At 36.0% G+C, this 13,997-nt stretch overlaps 1 long non-coding RNA gene across 2 annotated transcripts; it reads left to right on the top strand.

Annotated features, from left to right (window-relative positions):
- On the top strand, positions 5,415-8,468 carry LOC110264766. 2 transcript variants are annotated; one of them, XR_002350940.1, is made up of 3 exons: positions 5,415-5,557; positions 5,654-5,708; positions 8,081-8,468. It is a non-coding gene; the product is annotated as an uncharacterized LOC110264766 (long non-coding RNA). The 2 variants fall into 2 exon arrangements; XR_002350941.1 differs by having other exon boundaries at positions 5,654-5,943.

The following is a 13,997-nucleotide window of genomic DNA, read 5'->3' as shown; positions in this document are numbered from 1 at the left end:
CCACCGGCCCACCGGCGACTCCTCTCTCCCTCTCGCTGCCCCATCTCTACCCTGCTACTCCACCCCCTTCATCCCTCGCCCTCTTCTCATCTCTCGCCCTCTGCCCTCTCTCACCCCAGCACACTCCCCCTGCTGCGACCGCTACTCCGCCCCTGCCGCCACCACCTGCGGCGGCGCCCTGCTCAATGTGTCTCTTGGTTTCTACTTGCCCCATTCCCACTTCCATTTTTTTCAGTTTTGCTCGCCCCCAGGTTCCTGCTCCAACTCTATTTTCGTTAATTTTTTATTACTGTTAGTTTTCTGTTAGTTAGTTCGAATTGAAATTTTGCATGTTAGGTTAGATAGAAATAATTGCTGTTAGGTAGCTAGGATGTGGTTAGAGGATTCTAGGCATGATAAGTGCTCCGTTTGTGCCTATTCTCTATTTGTTTACTTGTCTATTGTATGCTAATTCTGAGTTGCTCTATATGCAATTTGTGTTGCTAGATGATATCTCATTGTTGCCATGCTTAATTGATGTTGCAATCTTGCTGTTTTATGCTATGTTGCTATCCGGGAACGTCCAATTTTAAGCCAGAATGCTGCCCAATTTCCAAGAAATCTATTCCCTCTTTCAATTCCATTGCGAATTTGGGCTAATTTCCGTTTCCTTTCGACTTTCCGGATTTGCACCAATCATTGTGAACATGTATTCTATGCTTGATCACAACTCCTCTTTTATTGAGCTTATATATCATCATACCACTAATCCACTTTTTCTAACCCATTAATCTCTTTAACCACTTAACTTCTACGTACATCTAACCCTCTTTAACCATTTTTTCATAGTATGATGATTTTGTTGCTTAATGAGTAAGAATTGTGATTTTATTGAACATTGATTACTTGGTTTACGGCTATGTTTTCTGTTCTTACTTGGTTCACATTATGATTGTTTATCGTACATCTTATATCCTGAACATGCTTTCTTTGCTTCATGCTATGTGCTTATTTGTCTATATTCTATCCCGCTTTTCAGGATGTCGGATAAAGGAAAAGCCATAGCCACTTCCTCCAAGAAAAGAAAACACTCCACACCCTCTACCCCGCTTCCTTACAAGAACTATGCTAAGAATCCGTTGAATGAAATAGAAAGAGAAAATCAGTTGCTACCTTCCACCGACCCTATAAAGTTTCCCAACCTTTATTGTGAGCTTCGCTTCCCAAATTATCGGAAGACGAAACTGAATACTGAGAAGAGACTAGTCTTCCCCAATGATGTGAGGCGTTCCATCAATACACGCATCCTAGAGTTGGGTTTGGACTTTGTTGATAGGGATTTGGGAGACATCAACATCTCATGGGTTAAGGAATTCTACTGCAACTTCTTCCGTCCTACCTTGGATTCGGTTCAGCTAAGGGGTAGAGAGGTCATGATCACTGAGACTGCTATAGAGGAGGCATTACAGTGTCGGCACATTCCTGATGACATTTGTGCCCATCAGCAGGCAGAGGTTGCTATCCACCACATGACCTTTGACTATGAGGCACTTAGGCACGTGATTGGCTTACCAGAAGCTACATGGGTTATGGATTCGGGCAACACAAAGCCCAAAGGGATGCTTTTTGCACACTTGACTAAGGAGGCCAAGACTTGGCAGATGATCTTCGCCCACTACGTCTTGCCTACCACTCACTTTTTTGAGATCCCAATGGACATGTTGACTTTGATTGGCTGTGTCATGGAGGGTAAGGATGTTTATTTCCCCCGATTGATCCGACAGAGTATGTGGCGAGCCCACATCTGTGGCCTCCTCCCATTTCCTGTTTTGGTTACCAGTATGGCATCACTGGCGGATGTTCCTAGATATGATGTGATTTACTGTGCTCTTCTTTTGTACCTTCCAAGTGTTTGATAAAATGCTTGGTTGGATTTTAGTGTAAGTTTTGTTCCTCTTGGTCTAGGTAGAGTAATTAGTGACTCTTGAGTTATCTAATCCCTTTTTGTTGATTGATAATTAGAATTTGCTAATTGATTTGAATGCCTCTAAAACTAGTCTTTCCTTTAGGAGTTGATTAGGACTTGAGGAATCAAATTGATTCATCCACTTTATTTCCCTCCATGGTTAGAGGTTAACTAAGTGGGAGCAATGGACAATTTGTTATCACAATTGAGGAAGATAATTAGGATAGGACTTCTAATTCTTATATCTTACCAAGAGCTTTGTTAGTTGTTAGTTTATTTTCTTTGCCATTTACATTTTTTGTCTAAATTCTCAAAAACCCCAAAATACCTCATAACCAGTAACAAGACACTTCATTGCATTCCTAGGGAGGACGACCCGAGGTTCAATACTTCGGTTTATAAATTTTAGGGGTTTGTACTTGTGACAAACAACTTTTTGTATGAAAGGATTATTGTTTGGTTTAGAAACTATACTTTACAACGAGATTTCATTAGTGAATTTCTAAACCGTCAAAAATCCAATCATCAGTATGCAGATGATTATGTTCATTATTTTTAATTGGGTAGTTATTCCTTTTGATTCGGTTTATTCATGCATAGTTAATAATGGATGGATGTTCAATTCATTAGGTGTATGTATGGTTATCCTAATATTATGATTTAGGAGATAATTTGAGAATAGAGTGTTCTTTTACTTTATTGGACCAATTCTAAAACCTATTATTCACATTGTTAGCAAAATCCTTTAATATTTCATACACTAACTTTGGACTTTAATTATAGAATGAAATATTGAATTGATTAAAAAATATAACTATTTTATGTGTTAAAAATATATATAATAAATACTTATCATACAATAATAATAACAAAAGAATAATTTATCTTTAATTAAAAAGATACAGGAACGATCGCCTATTTAATATATGCATATGCATGTATTAAATATGAAAAAGTATGAGGAGTCAATATATATATTGTACAATGTGTACAATGAATTTAATTTGAAATTAAAATTAAATTATAGATAATTAATTAATTTTAAATAGTCCTAATTTAAAATTAAAAAAAAATCTCGTCAATTACCTAAACCCACCTAAAAACTGCTTCCATCTCTCCATTTGTTGTTATCTAACCCTAATTTATTGGCACCGTTCACCCAAGAACCCTCTTTCCCCCAAAACCGCCACCGTCACCCTCAAAAATCACCGTGCGTCTGTCTCTCCCTCGCCGACTGAAAAAGTAACGGAGGGCCCCATTCATCCCTGTCGCGCGTCTTTCTCTCAGTCGCTGATAGCCATCAATGCGGAAGGCAGGTCATCCCGCAGCGCGGCCGTCTTGCATGGGTGTCTATCTCTACCGCGCCGGAAGCCATCCTCAGCTCGTTTCAATGACCGCAGTATCTCTCTCCTTCAGCTGTATTCCTCATCGATTAATGCCTCGAACCAATAGCTGCTAAGGCACCCATCCCCGTCTGGCGTCGACCTCTTAGCAACTGCGCGGCCATCCTTATTCGTGCGTCCCCAAATTGGCAAGAAGCCCCCGCACCCAACGGCATCGCTGTCCTCCTCAACGCACATGTACGTCGTCGCACAGCTTCCTAGTAGCATCGCCGTCACTCCTAAAATCCCCCTATCGACAGAGCTCTCCATGCTCATCGGTGCATCAAAAGGTTAGGTGGTGACTAAGGTTTAGTTGATAACTAGATGTTCACTGAATGCCCACTAGAATAACAATAACCCAAAAAAAATTGTGTTTTTCATCTGGTGTGGTGGTGGTGCTAGTTTTTCAGTTACAACCATATATGATCTATCTATAATTCTGAAAATACAGAAATGGACAAAGCTCAAAACTTGAGGCGTGGAGCTATCAGATTCTCAAAACCCAACAACAACAAGAGACCACACATGAATCATAAGCAATCTAAGGGACACAAACTCTTCGGTGAGTGTATTACAATTTTGCTTCCAAAAAGTTATCCTTTTCTTAATTTCTTCTTCACAAAGAAATAAAACCCATTTTTAAAAAATTGTCTTGTGTAGTTTTGTTTTTATGAATTATCATAAAGCTGTGTCTTCTCATGTGTTGGTTCTTGTAGGGGAAGGGAAAATGTGTCTCTTTTTTTTCTTTTATTATCTTTTTTCTTTTTTATTTTTGGTTAAAATAAAGTTTAAGTAACTTTATCTTTTTCCTCTTTGTTAAATTGTAGCCATGAAGAAGCGCAGGCGTGAATCCATGTTATTTGATTCAGAAAAGGTGAACCATAAGATCAATGGAATATTAGAATCTCCAAAAAAGGATGGAATAAAGAAATCCAAAGTGAGTGTGGTGAGTTATGCAAGTTTCAAAATTTTGATGCATTACTTAATTGATCTGCTTTTGTACATCCAAATTGGATTGTAAAAAATTGGGAGTGTTTTTAAAAATAAAAGAAAAAGTACAACCCAGTTCAGCATTTGTTGAAGTGATATTGCTTGTGAATCTAGAACTCAGGGAGTATGCACGCATGCTGATTATAATGATATTTTGATTTGTTGAACCAATGAATCTTTGTTCTTCTTTTACAATAGTTTATATGGAGGATGCAATATTACATTACTTGCTTAGAAGAACATGGATGTTTAGTTCACTATGTATAGGGATGGTTGGTTCCTTTAATAAATGGATGTTTGAAAAGGGACAGCTCCACATGGCATTTGTTGATTTGAATTGAATTGCTGGCTTTAGCGTTCAAATACTCCGCATGCTTATTTTGTTATGTGCTATGGATTTGATTTAGTTGAGTCATGCTCGAATAGAAACTGGGATTGATTTGTGTCATTTAAACCAGGTGCACGAGCGATATTTTTGTCAATGAGCTAGTTGTTACAGAAGCAACAATGATGATGTTCAGTTTACCTTGTATGTGGACTTTGATATAATTGTCTTTTGCTGGATTTGCTGTATTCTGCATGAACATGCTCTCCATGTTCTTTTGTTATGTGGTTTGGATTACATTTAGTTAATTTTACTTGAATTGAAGTTGGATTTTTGTTAAGCCATTTAATCATGGTGTCTGAGTGGTATTTTGGTCAATTTGTTAGTTGTTTATTATCAATTAAAGTGGATGTTCATTTACGATGTATGCGGATGGTGCTTTCATAAGAAATTTGGATGTTTATTTGGGTTATATCATTAGTCTTTTGCTTGATTTGCTGGATTCTGTAAACCCCCCAAAAATCGATAAATTATAAGTTAATAAGTTTCATTTTAAGTAGGAGAGTTAAAAATGCAAAACTAATACCAAAATAGGATAGAGCTCATCGAAACAAGAATTTTGATATCAATTTCAAAAATTTGGCCCAAAATCAGACCAGAAGGGCCAAACCGGTTGAACCGGGGCCGAAATCAGACTCGTGGATCTAACCAGACCCAAACATTTAAACTAAGCAGCAGCTCCTTCTTCTCTATTTGCATGCAATGATACAAACAGATTTGGGGAAGGGAGGAGAAGCTCTCAAACCCTCACCATCTTTGATCCACCGTATCTTCCTCGTTTGAGCTCCGATTGACGAGCCGTTTGCGGCCACGCGTTCGTCTCGGACTCCTCTTCAATTTTATCCGAACAAAGTGGTAAGTTTCTTACCAATTCATTTCCAGTTCTCTGTGCCCCTTTTCTACACAAAAAATTGTTGAGATTTTGAGTGATTTTGATAATTGGTGGTTTAGGTGCAAACTAAAATTGGATAATTGTTGGGTTGCACTCCAATCATCAATGGGTACGGTAAGAACAACCTAAACCCTAGCTAATTTTTGATTTATTGATGAAAAATCTGAATTTGGATATATATGTGAATTGGGGGTGAATTGAGTTATATATACATGCATTGGGTTTGAATTGGGATTACTTGGAGGTTTGTTGGCGACCAAGGCTTGTTTTGGGGATGTTTGATTGAGCATGGAGGGGCTGTAATTTTGAGTTGTGAGACTGCCTTGGGTGAACTAAGCGATCGGCTAAGGTATGATTTAAGTTTCGCACGTTTAATATTTACGGTGTTGTGAAAACTTAGGTTAGAGGAACCATAGGATAAGTTGAATTATTTGTTGTATTTAATGATTAGCCTTGTAATGTTGTTGGAATAGATTTGTTGGTGGATATATATATTGGAATTATGAGGTGTAGAATTTATTAATGGTGTGCTCTTATAGTTATTTATGATGGATTATGATTGGTGTTTGTTAATAAGGATGTAGAGTTGTGTTGTGGTGGTATTGCATATACTGTAACTAATTATGTAATGATCGGAATTGTATGAGACCAAGTTTGGGATAAACTTGGGAATATAAAGAACTAAACTGAAAAATTTGGGACATTTTTGTTAAATATACAATTTATGGCAAATTTTTAAAGTTAGGTTATTAAATCTGTCCTGCAGCAGAAAAGGTCAAACAGGGCAGCAACTTGTTTGTCTTACTGCGAATTCTACGAGTTGAGTTTTGGAGCGAAACTAATTTTTTTATAAAATTTGATTAACTTTATTCATTTCTCTAAAATTTCAGAATTTTAAGAGTTGAGGATTGGGAGTTGTGAATTTTTGAATATTGGTGGTCAAAGCTGAAAAGAAACAGATTTCAGCAAGCTATGCATCAACTTCCAATGCTTATAACTCTTAGAAATGAATAGCAATTAGGTTACAACCAAAACACACTTGTTTCTGGATGATCTAGGAGTTCCCAAACCAAAATTTAGCTTAATTAGAGTTTTGTAATAAAAGTTATTCAAATTGAAAGGTACTAAACTTGTTGGTTTCTAAAACAGATTTTGACTCATTTTTACTTAACTTCCAGGTAATGTAACTTCTTCATTAAAAATGGTATTAACTCAGAACTAATTGAGAAAGAAACCTGGATGAGTAAAGTTTAACTACATTAATGTTTAAAGTCATTGGATTTAACTTGGATTTTATATTGAATTTTGAACATCACATGCTGCTGCTATTTTTCTGGTTTTATGCACTGCAGAGCAGTCACGGTTTTTCCTTTATTCCTGAGGATAGATAAATTAGAAAATTATGATCTTTGGTTTGTTAGAAAGCTTATTTCAAGATGAACGCCTGGACATAAAGTTTGCGCAATTCCGAGTTCATTTGTTATATTAAAAACAGAAAAGAAAATAGAGTGTCGAGGATGTCTCAGTGATAGTCATGGGTTCGAGAAGTTAAAGATTAATCTTCGTGTGATGTGATTGATTTAATGTTAGAGTTGGGTTGATTTTAAGATTATTCGATATTAAAAAGGTTGAGAAGAGTTTGATAAATAGTTTGGTCAGGACCCGGAAAGGGCAATCGAGATGAATTATAAGGGAATGATGATGAAAAATGTGAAAGGGAGGTTGTTAATAAAAGGAGTTAACATGCCATGGCTTGATGAATGATTAAATAATGTTTATGAATATGAAATGGCTTATGAATAATGATATCTGAGATACGAGTTTTCTTAAGTTAAAACCGTGGCTCGCCTCCACGTGTTCTAGGTTGATTCTCGATACTCTGTTAACCCTACGTCGTAAGGGTGACCGGGCACGTATAAATTCCCGGGTATGGATAACCCCCATTGAGTGATTATATGATGAATGTATGTGAACTTTATGCATAGACTCTTGAGGATGCACGACGGGAGACAGTCTAAGATTTTCGGACTTGTCGTGTTGGCTGGATAATCGACAGATGGGCCCCATCAGCATAGGACAGGCATGCATCATATGCATTTGTTTGGTTGATTGCTATGCATTTCCTGGGATTGCCTATTTGATATATAACCCCTGCTACCTGTTATATTTGCTATTTGAACTATCTGCTCATTACTTGTGTGTGAACTTGTTTGGTTGCTTGTTTCTGTTGCATTGTGGATGATAGAGGAATGGAGGAAAAGGAGAAATGGTTTGGTGTTAGATTAGGATTGAAATTGAGTAAGTTAGGTAGATTTAGAATACCTACCCCTGTTATAGCTTCTGTTTAGTAATTAAGTTGGATAATTGTATAACGGAGTTCTAGGATTGCTTATGGCATTCTCAGGACTTTATTTATTATGCGCGTGGCACTTTTACCATGCTGAGAACCTCCGATTCTCATTCCATATTGTATTGTTGTTTTTCAGATGCAGGTCAAGAGGCTCCTCGCTAGGCGTCTGGATCCTGGGAAGTGAAGTAGTCTATTGGTGTATTTTGGTTTCCTGTTGTATATATGTATATATGTATTTAGCTTACTCTCCAAGTAACTTATGTATGCTGCTCCTCTTAGAGGTTGAGGGAGAGATAGGAGTTTATTTTGGTATTTTGGGATATTTTGGGGATACCTGTGTATGTTCATATGTATATATATAGTCAGCCTTAGTTTCGCAGGCTGAGTTAGGGGCTAGTTATGCTGTTTCCTTGGCTTTCCTTTACTCTTTTGCTTATCTTTATCATGTTCCTATTAGATTTCTTAGCACGTAAGTAATCCTTACCTGAGCGTTGCGTTTTTTATTTTGCGATTTTGTTTTATCCATTTTTTTCAAGGCTCCTAGTTAAGTATCATTTTCTCTATTTTATATATATATATATATATATATATATATATATATATAATTCTCCATTCTCCGATCAGCCTTGGCTTCACAGGCTGAGTCAGGAGCTATTTTCACTGTATTCTTGGCTCTCTTTCGTTCTTTTGCTTATTTTTATCTATAATCTTTAGGTTTCTTAGCATGCAAGTAGTTCTGTTCCTTGAGCGTCGCGCTTTTTATTTTGCATTTTGTTTTAACCATTTTTCAAAGTTCCTAGTTAAGTATCTCTTTTCCTATTATAATATATATATATATAGAGGTTGTAATACCTTACTATCTCAGTCTTATGACTTAAGCATAAGATTAAGTATGGTAGGGTGTTACAGATTCTACATGCACATGTTCTGCAAGTTTATTTTGTTATGTGGTTTGGATTAGATTTAATTTAATTTTTCTTGAATTGAAGTTGGATTTGAGTTAAATCATTTAAACATAGTGCGTGGGAGGTATTTTGGTCAATTTGTTAGTTATCTCTTATTACCTAAAGAGAATGTTTATTTTACTATGCATGCGGATAGTTCATTCATATGAAAAGTGGATTATATTTGGGTTATACTATTGCTCTTTTGCTTGATTTGATGAAAATGCCATCTTCATTTAGGAAAGTTTTCATCCAATAATTAGCTCATAAGTTGTTAACGTTTTTATCCAGGAAAGTTTTTGAAGGTTGTGGTAGGCTTAGAGAAGGGGGGGTTGAATCTCTGCCTTTCTTTTTATGATTACTGATCTGACCCTTTAAAATAAACTTTCAATTCTGCTTCTGCTTGAACTCAAGAGCAAAAAATTTATGAGACAATTTATTTTTGTCTCATGAATATTAGAAAACAGAACACAACAGAGAAGAGAAAAGCTAACACCAGCATGTATCCTAGTTCGGTTGCCTTGTGCAATGCAACCTATGTCCAGTCTCCTCCACAACAATGGATGAATTTCCACTATAGTTAAAAGTATTACATACACCAATTCCACAGGATTGACAAAATTCTTTCACACTCAAGTTCTAACCTAACTTGACATTGGCTATGCTAATACCTAACTCTTCACTCTTAGTGCTAACCCAACTAAGGTACAAGATACAAGACATAGACATACCTAAAGAAATCAGAAAATAACTCTAGGCTTTTCTCTCAAGTGTATCACTCAGCCTTTTTCCACTCATGGCTTTTACTTGAGCTCTCTCAATATGCCTTTTCACTCAAGAAATTACAGAAAGATAAATATAGAAAAGTACATTACAATCTATAAAATATGAAGGAGATTGACTTCATCAACAGCCTCTTTGCTATGTGATAAACCAGCTTTGCAAGCCTCTGATTTAGTTCTTCAATATTGGCCGAATGCTTCTTTAAGAGAAAGCATTATCCAAGTAGAGGAACTTCACAGGAAACTCTTCACAGAACACAACTCACCAAACTCTGGTTTTCTCTCATTGGCTTCTGAATGAACATCAAGTTTCTTTTTATCTCCTTACACGTTGCTGGGTTCTTCTTCCTAGGTCAACTCCTTGAGCACTATGCTTCACCAACCCATCCTTTTACCTTTTTTCCAGTAATCTTCAAAATAGAAACTTTGCTTCTGACTTCTCTATCTTGACCGAAAGCCATAAAGCAGCAATCACAAGAGTTTTCCTATGGTAAACTGAATCTGGGCCATTGAGAAGCTACTTGGTCCCCAAGAATCACTTGTGACCGTAGATACATAGCAGTGAAGAACAGAAAATAACTTTCCTTTGTATCCCATTTCAGACTGAGCAGAGAGTTGGAAAGATGAGAAGAAACTGAGATACATGTATGAGAAAATGGTTTACCTTTAATCTTTTCTTAAGCTTGATTTGGTTTGGACTTGCTGATTTGACATCTGCCTTTCAAGCTTAATCTCTCTCTTTCTTGCTTCTTTGGTGATTAGCTTAAGGAAGAAGCTATTTCTCTCTTTCTCACTTTTCTGATTTTCTGACCAACACACAGAGGTAAACGTTGCTTGTGATGTGAGAACAAGTTGGAGGGATTTGAAATCAACTCGGGATTGGATCGGATATCCATTAAGCAACCAGTTTGATTTCTTTGGTTTTGTTTCTTTTGGGTTTCGCTTGATTAACCAGCCCACCAGCCTTGATGTTTTATTTTTTACTCCAATTTGGGCTGCTAGACAAAGTTTTGGCCTGCAATGTTTAATAAATAATTAGCAACGTATAATTATTAACAATCAACACTAATTATTTATTTTACCCAAAAATAATGTTTGTCATCACTAATTAATTTAGTTAATTTCTTAACTCAACAATTTTCATTAATAATTTTGTCTGTGTTTTAAACGAAGGAGCATTTGATCTTGATAGTATTAAATTAGTTGCATTGACTCGTTATTCAGAAGAAGTAGTAGAAGTGAACAGTTGCGGGTACAGTTGGGTATTTAAGGAAGATTTGGAACATTTAAACCCAAAGAGGATGTATAGCGCCAACTCTTCAGCTCATAATCAGAAGCACAAGTTTTTGAAAATTCAAGATGAACAATAGCTCGCAATATTTATATCCATGAATTAATTAAAATGTTGTATTGGTAAAAGTGAAAAGTGTTTATTAGTTTCATTACCTATTGTAAATGAAAAGTATTTTTTATCACAATATGTCCGTTACTTCTGTTTTTTGTATTTTTTCATTGGTCCCATAAATGGAAAAAATTCCTGTACGTAGACACAATAAACTGGCTGCTCACTTTAATATGGATTCGAATGTTTATTTTTATAGACAAAATAAATGGTTATTTTTGCCGCCTGGTAAGCATGTCATGATTGAAAGATATTTTACCAATACATTCAGACAAATTCAGAAAATGAATGAGCAATCACATGTTAGTCCTCATCAAGACTCATGAATAAAACCTTAATACTCCAACTGGTGAATTAGCTCAACAAGCATTTTGTATTGAAAAAAAAAATCCTGTATTGAACACCTAGTGAATTGAACATCTGGCGTATTTTAATTGTATTTACTTAAATCTAATCCAATCAAATAAACATCCAATTAAGAATAAAAATAATCATATGCCTACCTACTGAATTGAACATCCAAAATATTATAATTGTATTTACTTAAAATTCAATTCAATCAATTAAATATCTACTTAAAAATAAAAATAAGCATTTGTATATCTAATAAAATGAACATCTAGTATATTATGAATTGACCACAATTTCTAATATATACATTAAATTTCTCATTCATAGATTTAGAATAATTGTGGTATATGTTTTGTCTCAACAGGAGCATTCCCATTTTAAGAACATTCATGAATACAAGAGACACTGCAATAAATAACAAATGTGTAGTTAATGTGTCATTAACCAAAATCATTCACTAGTTTCATTTCTAATAGTCTTTTGAATTAAATTGTGTTGCAGTGTCAATGGATGTTGTTGCTCAACCTAGAACCAAAATCCTTTTATTCTTCAATAGTAGCCTAGCAAGACAAACAAGTTGCATTTGTCCGACGCTCTAATTTTCTCTATTCTCAACCACTGTAACATTGCACAAATTTAATCAAATGTCAAATAGATAGAATTAAACATAATAAGCACAAAAATACTTTTAAGGCTTGTCACAGTTATATTCCTAAATGGTGCAATGTATTTCTCTTATTTTCTTTAAAAAAATGTCTAACCTAATGCATCAAGAAGTCTTGGAACCTGCCTTACAATTTCAACAATATGGTACTTCTTGAGAACCTGAAGAGCAAATTTGAGGACCATATAGACATAGGCTGATTTAAGCAAAACTTTAAAAGTTTTTAGTGACCGATCTAAGGAATTTAAAAACAAAAAATAGCACCATGTTGCTCGAGTAAATCTGTGCTGAAGTGTTCAACATACACAAAATCCATACAGTATCTGATTCAAATATACCAACAAGATCAAAGACAAATAACATTCACTATAACGAAAATCAATCATCCAGATAAGTAGTAAAGTAACCATCCATTTTATGTCAAATACATATCGACTATGATAAACTAATTTAAGTGACGTTGCATTCAAAAGACCAAACGGTGAGCCAAAATTGTTGTACTAATTAAACTGAAATTCTACAAAATTTTGCACACTAGAATAAAAATCAATGCAACCATAAAAAACAACAACTTGTACAATTCATTTCAACATATTATACACGTCCCGTTAGTGAAGTTGCAACAATTGATTTCTTCACTATAAATAATCAAACGCCTCAACAAGATTCATTGCATGTAAAACTAGTAGCATCATAAATAGTTATAATCACATAAAAAAATCAACTCACTAACCTCCAGTTGTTCATGGACGACATTCAGTGTTTTGGGGCCGTAACAGTGACACCCTCGACGGGAAACAGAAGGCGACCATACTGAGTTCTGCCGGCTACGGAAGAGGAACGCTCTGGAGGATGAAACGCGTGGTCTAGTCGCCGCTGAAGAAGGGTGCACCACGGTGGTCTGGTGCGGCGCTGTTGGGGGTGACCCGCGGTGTTCCACTTCAGCGCTGATGGAGGGTGAGCCGTGGGGGTCCGGTACGGCGCTAATGGACGGCAAGCCTCGAGGGTTTGGTCAGTGCTGTTGGAGGATGAGTCGCGAGGGACAGGTCTGGGCGAATGGAGATGCGACGGTAGAATGGTCAGGGGCAATGAGGGTTTGGTGAAAAGGGTTGCCGTTGGGGAAGAACAATAGGATTGGGGGTAAATTTGATTAAGATTTGGATGGTTATGGTTAAAATAAAACTCAATGGTTTGAAATTAGGTTAAATGTGGGTTGATTTTCATTTTTAATTTATATTGGGCCAAATAAACAATCCATTGTAGAGATTGTAGAGATACCCCATTGTCTTCCTAGCGGGACTCAATAAATATAATACGTTGAGGATTATTTATCCTACATAACATGCAGAGGATTACTTACAGGCTCTCCAACATATAATAGTACCAGCAAAACCGAAGTTTCGCTTCTCCAGTGAGGTTTCAATTTATGATGATTAAGTATTTACAAATGCAATTCAATTAGGTATCTTTTAAAAATTATATAATATTTAGTAAATAAAACTGAAATTTAAAATTTCAATTTCAATTTTAAATTTCTGTTTCAGATTTAATATTTTTAATTATTAATATATTACAATTTAAATATACATCCAAAAATCAAATTAATTAAAATTCAAAATTTTGATTTTAAAATTTTAAAATAAACCTTAAACCATCTAATTATTAACTAATACTATACAAAGTCCTGAAGGAAGCAGAACAGCCACATTCACCGTATTTTCCTAAACCCAGAGGCGCACGCCGTTCGTGGTTCGTCATCCTCCACTGCTGTTTATCCACGCGACTACGCCACCTTCCTCCTCGGCACTCAACCTCAATGCCGCCTTCCTCTTCCTCCTCGGTGCTCATCTACAATGCCGCCTTCCTCTTTCTCGGCGCTCATCTTCATTGCCGCCTTCCTCCTCTTCGTC

Source organism: Arachis ipaensis, chromosome B07 (assembly GCF_000816755.2).
Source record: "Arachis ipaensis cultivar K30076 chromosome B07, Araip1.1, whole genome shotgun sequence".
In the NCBI taxonomy this organism is placed as follows: domain Eukaryota; kingdom Viridiplantae; phylum Streptophyta; class Magnoliopsida; order Fabales; family Fabaceae; genus Arachis; species Arachis ipaensis.
The sequence above is the reverse complement of the archived record's forward strand: the minus strand, read 5'-3'. Positions and strand labels throughout refer to the sequence as shown.